General features: G+C 44.9%; 1 protein-coding gene and 1 long non-coding RNA gene across 15 annotated transcripts in view; one reads left to right on the top strand and one right to left on the bottom strand.

Moving 5' to 3' along the window:
* The window catches only part of LOC310842037 (uncharacterized protein), a 292,099-nt gene that overhangs the window by 233,012 nt on the left and 46,718 nt on the right, over nucleotides 1-12,369 (bottom strand). For 2 of the 13 annotated variants that reach the window (XR_014562786.1, XR_014562787.1), the window contains exon 1: nucleotides 368-1,149. The exons of 9 other annotated variants lie outside the window; for them this stretch is intronic. The gene's annotated coding sequence lies outside the window, so the exon portion shown is untranslated. Of the gene's footprint in view, nucleotides 1-367; nucleotides 1,150-7,828; nucleotides 8,508-10,627; nucleotides 10,724-12,369 lie in introns of those variants that run through there. 2 more of the 13 variants (XR_014562784.1, XR_014562785.1) reach the window with 2 other exon arrangements.
* LOC310842110 lies at nucleotides 5,896-10,742 on the top strand. 2 transcript variants are annotated; one of them, XR_014562873.1, is made up of 4 exons: nucleotides 5,896-6,846; nucleotides 8,817-8,945; nucleotides 9,776-9,904; nucleotides 10,634-10,742. It is a non-coding gene; the product is annotated as an uncharacterized lncRNA (long non-coding RNA). The 2 variants fall into 2 exon arrangements; XR_014562874.1 differs by lacking the exon at nucleotides 5,896-6,846 and adding an exon at nucleotides 6,909-7,281.

The following is a 12,369-nucleotide window of genomic DNA, read 5'->3' as shown; positions in this document are numbered from 1 at the left end:
GTTTCAATAAATTGGTATGGAAATTCATATATAAATATACATTCCAAATAGCTTTTTATTTCCTATATATTGCTCTTTATGAACTATTCTGTTACATACCCCTAGCCTTTTTCAGATGGAAACAGGTATACTTAGTTTCCATGCCTTGTCAGAAGAAATAGCATTATAAATGATATCTTGCAGTAAATGCATGCGAAACAGCAGCAGCAATGAGCTGCACCTTATTTCTCCTTTTTCTAGAGGAGTTCACATCAAGCTTTATTTATGTACATGCGCAGGTGGAAATTGAAGACATTCCCGGTAGCAATCCTGTACCCACCTACTTCACTGCTTGGAAGTAAGACCTATTGAATTCAGTTAAACTTACTTCTGAGTCGCAATGTAAGAAGGCATCATTTCCCATTCCTCCCGGTTTTCGTCACACACAGCACTGTTTCTGCTCTGCTGCAGTTCATCTTCCACCAAATGCTACAATCTTCATCTCGCTGTCTGCTGCGGCAAAACTGCATAGCTTAATTACATCATATCATTCCACTCCTTTTATTTCAATGCAAAAGAGAGGGGAGGGGGACATAATCAATTACATATTGTTTGCAGACTGAAAGCAACAACAGTGAATACCAGTCATATTCACTGGATTGATTTATGTGCTGCAATTGGGACGAGCAGGTGAACAATAGCATTTTCTGCCCCCATTACAATTTTTGCTGGAATTCTACGACTTCCAGACAGAAATGTATAGGATTCGCTGTTGTGAGCAACTGAGCACCTCTGTGCATGCCTAAAGATTTCCTGAAGGGAAGAGGGTCTTCGTAGCAAATACACACAGTGATTGTCCTGTTTGTTGGTTTTGGTTTTCATCTGCTGGGGAAAAAGTAGCATGCTTCTATTGGTTGTGTACTCCGTTTGGAACACTTCAAAAGGACTGTGCTAAGACACTGGAGAAAATTCAGAAGAGGCAAAAATAAACCCAGAATGCAAGATTCTTGCCGATCTAGGCAGAGGCAGAACTAGTGCACCCAGGGGTGGGGCCATGGGGGCTGGGCAAGCGTCCCAGGAGGCAAGCTGCCTATGGGGGATGCTTGCTGGGTGGGGAGGGAGCCACGTCGCTTTGCCAGCAGCCTTCCTTCCCTCTTCCTTTTGACAGCTCAGGGGGGGCTTCCACCCACAGGAGGCAGTTCAAGAGTGGGGAGCAACAGTGTGCCGCCCACCCACGACTCCCAAGCCTCCCCCGAGCTGTCAAAACAAAGGGGGAAGGGGGGAACGCTACTGAAAAGGCGGTGCAGCTCTGCCCCTTCCCCCAACAGCTCAGGGTAGGCTTCGGAGTCGTGGGTGGGCAGCGCGCTGAATGTCACTCCCCTCAGTGATGACATCCGGGGTGGGGCACCTCCACCCCTCCTTCCTCTGCCCCAAAAGGTAAAGGGACCATTAGGTCCAGTCGTGGCCTACTCTGGGGTTGCGGCGCTCATCTCGCTTTACTGGTTGAGGGAGCCGGCGTACAGCTTCCGGGTCATGTGGCCAGCATGACTAAGCCGCTTCTGGCGAACCAGAGCAGTGCACGGAAACGCTGTTTACCTTCCCGCCGATGTGGTACCTATTTATCTACTTGCACTTTGACGTGCTTCGGGGATTCGAACTGCCGACTTTCTGATCGGCAAGTCCTAGGCTCTGTGGTTTAACCCACAGTGCCACCCGCATCTCTCCTCTGCCCCTAGATCCAGTTAATTTGGGAGTTCCTTCCACTTCCAAATAGCTGGGTTCTAAGTGGGATAAGATTTTGTTGACCTCCCTGCAAACAAATCAACAGCAGCCACTGTCAACTACACCCCCTGAAAACTTTGTGCAAACCAACAGGATGAACATTCTATAAAAAGGTTGCCCAATTACTTTTAACAAAAAGATGCAACAAAGAGAGAGCTTATTGTAGTACGAGGAGATGTATTTCCTAATGCATTATGGTAGGTGCGGGGGTGGGTGGGTGGGAAGCAAAGTGCTATCAAAGTGCAGCAACCCAGGTTAGAGTGCGTTGTCAGGAATAAACACAGGAGGCTCCTGTCCTTCTTCTGATCATCACTGATATTTCCTTTCAGTGTGTTGGCATGTATACGGCAAAGGGCCCATAGCAAGGTGAATACACCCTTTCCCACAGCTCACAGAACTTTTGGAATGACTAGGAGCCTAGGCCCGAAAATGCCCGTGTGAGTGATTCGCACTCATGTGAGCCACACCACCTCACAGTGGGTAGATCACATGAGTGGGGCCAACCCATTTGTGTAGGTGTTTATGCATAGCAGCCCCTGCCCACACAGAAGTTTCTGCATGTGGCGGAGGAAGGTGTATTCATGTCCATTGAATCCCCTGAGAGACCAGCCAGAACCTGACTCCTCCTCCCTTTGGACTCTTTCCTCTTCCGGCTGATTATTATAAGAACGATGTAACCAGGCACCCGTGCCTGAGTTTGCTTTCTCCCTCTGCCCGCCAAATTCCTTTTGTGTTGTGTCTCTTTTAAGTCGCATCTGCACTGTCCGATCAAAGCACTCTTAGACCACTTTAATACAGTGGTTTCCCAATGGGTGGTCCGTTCACACAACAAAAACTACCATCGAGATTTCAACATTTTCAAAAGACTTGGCTTTTGAAAAAACAAAGTATTCAGCTAACCAGGAACCACAGCTCTAATAAATATGGAGTATCCTAGGTACTGGCGTTTCTTAAGAGTTTTGGGAATTGTGGATCTGAGAGATTTGCGCCCTTAACAAACTACACTTCCCATGGCTCTTTGGGGAGAAGCCATGACTGTCAAAGTGGTAAAGGTAAAGGGACCCCTGACCATTAGGTCCAGTTGTGGCTGACTCTGGGGTTGCGGCGCTCATCTCGCTTTACTGGCTGAGGGAGCCGGCGTACAGCTTCCGGGTCATGTGGCCAGCATGACTAAGCCGCTTCTGGTGAACCAGAGCAGCGCACGGAAACGCTGTTTACCTTCCCGCCGGAGTGGTACCTATTTATCTACTTGCACTTTGATGTGCTTTCGAACTGCTAGGTTGGCAGGAGCAGGGACCGAGCAACGGGAGCTCACCCCATCACTGGGATTCGAACCGCCGACCTTCTGATTGGCAAGTCCTAGGCTCTGTGGTTTTACCCACAGCGCCACCCGCATCCTAAAGTGGTATAAGAGTGCTTTAAATGGGCGGTGTGGATGTGACCTTAGTCCCTGGCCTCAGACTTAGAATGGCTGCTTACCCAGTCACAGGGCGGGCAGCTATTGCGGCCTGTTGCACCAGGCCCTTCCCCTTGGGAGCAGGGTCAGGGCTAGGCAGCCGTCCGTGGGGAATTCCCAGACCAGCTGTGGGAGATTGGCGGGCTTTCCTGATATCAGTTTATTTGAATACTAGCCAATATGGCCAGGTCAGTTGGGCAGGGTTTATTCCCCTTCGTGCCTTGCTTCCAGGGAGGGGGGTCACTGCGGATGGGTCCGTGATATGTTTTACTACAGTATTTACATTTGTAAGCCATTCTGGGAGCCTTTCTTTGACTGAAGAATGGTGTAAATAAAAAATATTTAAAAATGAAATAATAAAGGAATCTGACGATGCAAGGATCCACCACAAAAGTCAGTCAGTCAGCAGGAATCTACCAGATCTGCACTTCCCAAATAGGGTTGCTACATGTAACATAGCTGGTACCTCAGGTTAAGTACTTAATTCGTTCCGCAGGTCCGTACTTAACCTGAAACTGTTCTTAACCTGAAACACCACTTTAGCTAATGGGGCCTCCTGCTGCCACCGCGCCACCAGAGCCTGATTTCTGTTCACAAGCTGAAGCAAAGTTCTTAACCTGAAGCACTATTTCTTGGTTAGCGGAGTCTGTAACCTGAAGCGTATGTAACCTGAAGCGTATGTAACCTGAGGTACCACTGTATTCAACTCTCATAAACAGTGTGCGGGTGGAAATTGCTGAAATGTCCATGAAAATCCATACATATGGCAACCCATGTCAGTAGTACGTACAGAGAATTTGACAAATTTAATTAAAAGTAGCTGAACCCCCCCTTTTTTTATTTCACCAAAAACGCTCAACAACTTTGCCAATAAAAACCCAACAACTTTTGTGTCCAGATTTTCACTTTTTGAAACATGACAAACCTACAAAACAATATGTGAACTGATATGCAGCATTTCTTCCAAATATATCCAAATTTTGCAGTACAGTTCACCAAACAACCAAGGTTCATAAAACAGCATATATTAAGGCAGAGGGTGCATATAAGTGAAAGTAGCGTTAAAATGCATTATATTGGGGGGAAACTGCTTGCAAAAAAATGTATACATTAGTAAAGAAAAAAAAAATACTGCAGAATTGCAGAGAACTGAATTTAAGATGGGGAAAATGGGAAATCGAGAGAACTGAAATGGACAGACCCTTCCATCCCTTGCCGGGACATGAGTGAACCAGATCTAAGAGGCGTCTCAGCCAGAATGCAAATGTTCAGCATGGGGAAGGGAAAAGCTGTAACTAATAAAAGTTGTGCAGAATGAAATCAATCCCAGCTTGTGTATCGTCTTAGAAGGCAACTCAATGCAAGCAGGAAATAAGCTGTCCTTCGCAGTAGCATGTAAGCCAATGCCCTCAAATATTGTTATGTGCTCCCCGCTTCCCAGAGCAGAGAGTAATTCCAAGGGCAGAATTATCAGGTTTAGATTCCGTTGCATGGAACCGGAGAGTTGTGGTGTCTTTGTAATATTTCATTTATAAAATACACAAACAGAGCATAAGCGGTGGCAAACAGTAACTCCTGCAAGGGATCAGTTCTGCTCCCACCCCACCCCACCCCCACACCTCAGAGTTTCAGAAAGAGAGAACTTATTTCACCTTCAGCCTCCTCACACATTCACAGCTCTGTATGTCTCCAAATCCCCAAACTGTCCAACTGCTGTTTCTCACAGCTCACTAGGCCGGCCCCAGACATATTGCTGCCTGAGGCAAAGGACAAGATGCCCCCCTCTCCACTCCATGGACAGAAGCTAAATTTTACTTCAGTGCCTAAGGCAGCAAGCTAGTTTAGGGGGACCAGGACAGAGCATGTGGCAGACATATTTTCTTCCTTCAAGCAGAGGGAAATGTTTGAGGTTGCTCAGGAGAAACACTCAGTGGAATGCCACTGCTGGCCTTCGCCAGCCACCAAATACCTAATAGTAGGGCTGGCCCTTCCTCATTTGACAAACACCACAGACCCTGTCACGGGCGATCGAAGTCCCGGCTGAGGACGTCAGGACCGGGGACAAGATGGCGGGGTGGGAGCAGGAACGAGAGTCCAGAAACCAGGGGTCCGAGAGTCAGGAAGCTGGGAGTCACAAAGTCAAGGGTCTGAGGGTCGAGAAGCAAGGAGTCAAGAAGCCGAGGTCTGAGGATCAGGAAGCAAGAAGCCAAACGCAGTGAGGCAGGAAACGTGTTGCTGTGGCAAAGAGCTGAAGGGAAATGCTGACCTTATATCCCTTCCGGCTCTAGCCACCAGGTGCAGTGAGTTACCAAGTGGCCTCACCTGCGCAGCCGTGCCTTGCCTCTCCAGAACAAATTTAGGAAGGCCCCAGTCCTGCGAAGCCCTACTGGTCACAGGGCCCGGCTCCTGCACACACTCCTGACTGATCCTCAAGCTACCCTTCTTCTATTCGCTGAAGGGCGCCTTCAATCCAGTATGAGGGAGGGGAACTGATTTTTGGTGATTTTCTTTTCCCCGGCATCACTTTTCAGACTATCCAGAGTGAAATATACTCAAATCTGCTTCAGAAGTTAAGGAAATTTCTCTGGATAGTCTGAATGGTGCTGCCAGCATCTGTGGTGTTTGCGGGTGGGGCAGAGCAAGGAGTTGCAGTAAAGGATGATTCCAACGAGCAGCCCTGCTCCTTTAGGGGAAAGGCAATCCTGTGTCGAACAGGAACAACCACTTACTTGCCAGACCTGGAAATCCCCTACCCAGAGGGCCTCAGCCTTGTTGGGATTCAACTTCATCTTATTGGCCATCATCTAGCTCCATCAGGACATCCAGGTCCTGGACCAGCATTTGCCTGGCTACACCTGATTCAGGTGCAACAGAGAAATAGAGCTCGGCCATAGCTCAGTGGCAGAACATCGGCTTTGCATGCAGAACGTCCCAGGTTTGAACCCCAGCATCTCCAGGTTTGAACCCCATGTCACCTCACCTGATGCTAGATGAACCAATGGTTTGATTCACCATAAGGCAGCTTCCTATGTTCCTGCGACACGCTGCACTCCAGATCTCTTAACGAATTTCAACATATGCCAAGATTCAGAGAGTTCTTCAAAGTCAGCTATAAATAAAGACGGAAAGAATTGGGACATGTGCTAGCAAGGCAGCCAGGGCATCTGCTATGGCAGGCATTCGCTTGGGCAGCTGGAAGAACAGAAGATAAGAGCCAAAACTGAGGAATTCCTTTGTCACACAACACTCACTGGAAATAAACATGAGAGGCCTTTTAAAAAGGGAAATGTCACGGCAATGCGCAAGGCATGTGCAAAAATGTTGTGGATATAAAGAGGAAATGCAAGAGGGCCCTGATGTCGTTTATTGGAATAATGGATGCTGTCGATAACAGAAAAATCGTCTCTTGCTTATTATCCACGTTAATGTGAATTTTTGTGTCAATATGCGACGGAAACAAGGTTAGAATAAAGTAATAGTTCTCGGAGTTTATCTGCTTACCATACCATGGTATCAATTTACTTGGGTCAGTTGCAAATTATAGGCACAGTTAACTCTCTGTGTTATGCGGCTCCTAAGGACCTGCCCAGACATGCTCTACAGTTTGAAATGAGAGACGTGGTTTCTTGGTAATTTCAAAATGTTCCTCACTCCTCTGGGAAACGTATATAAGGGGACCAGTTAAACCAGTACAGTTACTGAGTCCATCCTTCTCTAGCTACTGTTTCAGAGCTTGACCAATTTAGTAGACTTGAGGGGCTGAAGACCTGGGCTCAGGGCTGACCAAAAAATACAAACAAGCAAGGCTTCCAAAGTGGCCAGCTGCCATCTTGTGGGAGCTTCGATGTTTAACAATTGGGACAATGTTTTTTGGTGGGACTGCCTGGGTTGCTACTGACATATGACGGGGCCTTTTCAGCCACAGCCCCCCATTTGTGGAATGTCCTCCCTGGGGAGGTGTGTCTGTCTCCCTCATTACTAACTTTCAGGAGAAAATTAAAAATATTTCTGTTTACTCAGTTTGATGGCTGAATGACACTGTTTGCGGTGACCATGAGATAACTGTTCATATATATATATATATATATATATATGCAGGTTTTGGTGTCCTCGGGTGTCTTCCCGTGTAAAAGTTGGGGTGTCTAGGCGACGTTTCGACGAGGTCTCACTCGTCATCTTCAGGCTGGTGCTGGTCGAAACGTCGCCTAGACACCCCAACTTTTACACGGGAAGACACCCGAGGACACCAAAACCTGCATTCCTGTACCCGTGAAAATCTACGAAAGCATATATATATGCATATATATATACCAGCCTGAAGATGACGAGTGAGACCTCGTCGAAACGTCGCCTAGACACCCCAACTTTTACACGGGAAGACACCCGAGGACACCAAAACCTGCATATATATATATATATATATATATATATATATATATTTAATGATGTTTGGTTTTCTTTTCATTGCTGTTGCTGAGTTTGCCATCTTGGGCTCCTTCGGAAGGAAGGAATAAAAGTAAAATAAATCCCAAAAACTCTTCAAAATATATATATGAGAACCGTGCAGCAATTCATCTTGGGGTCTCCTGAGAGATTACCTTGTTGGGAGACCTGAAGAGCAGATCCTGAATCTGGGACTGAAGGGATAACACCATTGTCCTCTGACCAAAGAGTAAACTGTAGGAAATTACGCTGTCTGGCAAGAAAGCCTCTTAAGCAAAACAGATCAGATCAGATCAGATGATATTATTAAACCCTTCAAAAAAGGCTTATGGGTTAGGATAGCAGAAATCCGTTTTCCTCATTGATGCTTGCCTTGGCTGTCAGAAACAGATGCAAAGTTTCCAGAGGCAATTACAGGTAGTAAGGGCTAGCTTTGGGCCTACCACTCACTTCCTACCTCAGTCAATTAATTAGTCTGAGAACAAATCCCTGACTCTGCCTGTAAAGGCCACTAAGGGCCAAATTACAGATAGTGAGTGAGATCTGTGATCAGCTCTTCCATGGTGTTGATTTGGATTGTGAATATGGAGCTGGAAAGATGCATTTTTAACCTCTCCCCCCGCCCCGCACCTCCGATATAAACAAACCATCTTCCTGAAGTTTCTAATAGCATACCCTCCAACATTTCTCCAATGAAATTGGGACGTCTTAAGGAAAAGTGGGACATTCTGGGATCAAATCAGAAACCAGGATGGCTTCTGTAAATCTATGACCATCCCTGGAAAATATTCTAGCAACGTTTTCAAGGAATGACGGGTGTGTGTGTCAATTTATGTGAGATAATCCATGCAAGGTGAGAGGGTCAGCCCACCCATCACCCACCCAATTTTCTGGCCCTGGTTCGCTTTTAGAAAAATTAAACAACTTTGGGATATCTGTTCACAGATCCCCTGCTTCCTGTGCACCATGACCCTCACAATGCATTTCTTCCAGGAGCCAGCCAACGAATTGCTAGAGCCAATTTCTGGCTGATTCCAGGCTCCCACTACCCCTGCCTGGTTTCTGGTTGAAGACAACCTGGTGTTCTATTCTGGTGGTGAAAACAAGCAGCTGTTGCCTTCAGCAAGACACTGGTTCTGCTTATCCCCCCATTCAGAGAACATCTCCTACAGAGAAAAGACATCGCCTAGAATATAAGTTAAAACTGCATCTAAAGAAGTTCATGGAGCAAATTCACAGCTGATTGACATTGCTTTTTCTTTTAACATGGTGAAGCGACCACAAGGTACTATTTTCAGCCAACCGTGGTGGTGAATAAGTTTTAGGAATGCTTCAAATAACAAACGCAACTCTTCGTCACCAACTTCTGGGCTCGGCCCACATTTCAAAGGTTTTCCAGGATGTGGTCAGGCATGATCTTGGCCTAGCACAGAGACGGGTCGTCAGAGACTTCCAGGAAAATAACAATAGTTGAGGTGTGTGTACCCCTTCAACATCATCTGAAGTGAACACAGACAAATATGTTCCTTGCAATTCTCCTGTCTTCCTTTCTTTGCTCGTTTTCCAATTGTCCCACTATCTCTTTGGCTAGTTTCCTAATAAAACTGTGCAAGATATGACACTAACCCACCACAAAAGCCAGCAAAGGAAGGTGGTGGAGAGAGAATTCACACCAGAGATGAGGAAAGACAGAGGAACCTTGAAAGCCTCTTCAGCATCTTTTGGAAGATCTGCAATGTTATGCCTGCACCAAGCCAGAATTGGAGCAAACAGAAAAAAGCTCCACTCATTATTGCATTGTTTGTGAAAGACTGCAAATACTGGAAAAAGGCTCATGTCCAAAGATATCAAATAATTCCATCCCACTTTTGAAAGAATCTAGCAAACAGAATCGATGTTGCAACCTCACCATGTGTGTGTGTTAAAGACAACAACAAATGCATTAACAGAATGATCTGTGCTAACAAAAGGTTTTTAATTGTTCATTGTGATTCTGCATAATCAAAGGGCCATGTATTGCAAACAGCAGTCTGTGAGGTTAAACACACAAAAGAGGCCTCTGGTTTATTTTTATTTATTAACAACTGATCTGTTATAATTATACTCTTTCGTCAGATGGTGGCTTTGGAATCCAGTGCGTTCAGTTCTGTTCATCTGAGCACTACATTAACTTGCAAGACAAGTTATACGGGCGCTGCCAAGGTTCAAGAAGAGGACAGAGCCCTCAAAGCTATGCCAGAACAGGTACTACTCACTCAGGCTGTCATAAATACTTGACTCAGATAGTAGCTCTGGAATCATATTTGCTCAGCTCATATCTCGACTTTTTACAAGCTATTATCGTGTGTTATCACTCATGGCCAGCTGTCACTCTACGTGAAGTAATCTGTTTAGCCTTGTTGATTTAATATTCTTGTTGTTATCTTCTTTGCCAGTTTCGAGTTGGCAAAAGTAACTTCTAGGCAGTTCTAAACCTAGATCCTTCAAGGGTGGGTTATTTTTATACTGCTAGCTTGTGATAGTTTTCCTACGTGGGGAAATTGATTCACCATCCCTGTTACTTGTGAAAGTGACAACAAGAATAACAAGGCAACATCTTGGAATACACTTTTTAAAAAACCCATATAAGTAGATTTGCTCGGCTGAGTTCAGCTAAGTGCTACATTACTGGCAGGGTAAGTTACTCAAGCTTTGCCAAAGTTCAAGAAAAGGACATAAATCTTAGAAGTCTGCCAAGATAGGTAACAACCCTATCAGTATTACTCAATATGTTGGCCCATAAAAAGCCAGGAGAAAGGAAAGTGGGAGGCTTAGGGTACCCAGGAAAAATCATAGGCATTTTTTGTCAACACAGTTAACACATAAGGAAAGAGTGTAGCTCCAACACTCAGCAAAACAAAGTACATTTATTTTTTTTTTTATTATTATTATTATTATTATTATTATTATTATTATTATTTTGTTTACCTCCAGATGATCCTCCTTCAATACACGGCTAACATCCTTATGCAGAAGAAAAGTTTTAATTTAAGAAATCGTCTTTAAGTGGTGATAAATATGATACTGCACAGAGAGAGAGAGAGAAGACAGGTGATAATTTGTTTAATAATAATAATAATAATAATAATTTTATTATTTATATCCCGCCCATCCAACTGGCTTTCCCCAGCCACTCTGGGTGGCTAACAGCATATATCAGAACATACTAAAACATCAAACATCAAAAACTTTCCAATACAGCTTATGTGCTAAAATAGTATGAAAACAGGCAAAATGTTTATATATTCAAAAACCTTGTTTCCACTAACAAATACAAGTTCAAACTAAAGGTAAGAGTCTTGTTGCTGAATGTTTCTCTACAGGGGAAAAAATCCATGCACAGAAAACTAGGGGAGAAAACTACTGTCCAATTTCTAATTTTCTATGTGAAAGGTGTGGTTTTTTTTATGTTGTGTGAAGCTTAATGCAAAGTGGAGGGGAGGGAAACACTTTTTCAGCCTAAGGACCATATTTCCTTGTGGGCAGCCTTTGAGGAGCAGGCACTGATGGACAGGACCAGAGTCAAACATGGGCAGAGCAACAGATGCAGACCTTGTCTCTACATTCTAGCCACACAAGAAAGGAGCACTGTGATAGTTCAAGGACATATTCCAACCATGCAAAAACACTTGAAGTGGCTGTGAACCAAGCCCAGTGAGGGGTGTAGCCTGGGGGGTGAGGGAGTGGCTTAGGGGAGCCCAGAGCATTGCATAGAATCATAAAATCATAGAATAGAATCATAGAATCATAGAATCATAGAGTTGGAAGAGACCACAAGGGCCATCAAGTCCAACCCCCTGCCAAGCAGAAAACACCATCAGAGCACTCCTGACATATGGATGTCAAGCCTCTGCTTAAAGACCTCCAAAGAAGGAGACTCCACCACACTCCTTGGCAGCAAATTCCACTGTCAAACAGCTCTTACTGTCAGGAAGTTCTTCCTAATGTTTAGGTGGAATCTTCTTTCTTGTAGTTTGGAACCATTGCTCCGTGTCCGCTTCTCTGGAGCAGCAGAAAACAACCTTTCTCCCTCCTCTATGTGACATCCTTTTATATATTTGAACATGGCTATCATATCACCCCTTAACCTCCTCTTCTGCAGGCTACACATGCCCAGCTCCCTTAGCCGTTCCTCATAAGGCATCGTTTCCAGGCCTTTGACCATTTTGGTTGCCCTCCTCTGGACACGTTCCAGTTTGTCAGTGTCCTTCTTGAACTGTGGTGCCCAGAACTGGACACAGTACTCCAGGTGAGGTCTGACCAGAGCAGAATATAGTGGCACACATAGAGAGGCTCGAAGGTTCTCCATCCTTGCTGAAATGGTATAACCCATGTATTGGTTTACCATCTCATTGAGAACTAGGTTTCATAGTTGGAAGACAACCCAATCTTATAAAGCCTTTCATGCATCTGGGTGTTTTAAGGGTTATGACATGAGGCCAATAATTCAAAAAAAAAAAAAAGGTAAGCAGTATGCCAGATTTGAGGATATACTACGAGGCATCCTGTCTCTGTTGGTTTCAGGAATGGATAACATTAGAAAACACCGATGTTCTAGATTTGGAGGGTCATGATAACAGATTTGGATGGCATGCATATTTATGGTATGAAAAGGTAAGAGTACATAAAGGATTTTTTAACCATTTGGTAAGAAAATCGATCTATGGTGT

This window comes from Podarcis gaigeae (assembly GCF_964106915.1).
Source record: "Podarcis gaigeae genome assembly, chromosome: 3".
NCBI classification, from domain to species: Eukaryota; Metazoa; Chordata; class Lepidosauria; order Squamata; family Lacertidae; genus Podarcis; species Podarcis gaigeae.
Note: the sequence above shows the minus strand (reverse complement) of the source record. Positions and strands in the feature narration are given on the sequence as shown.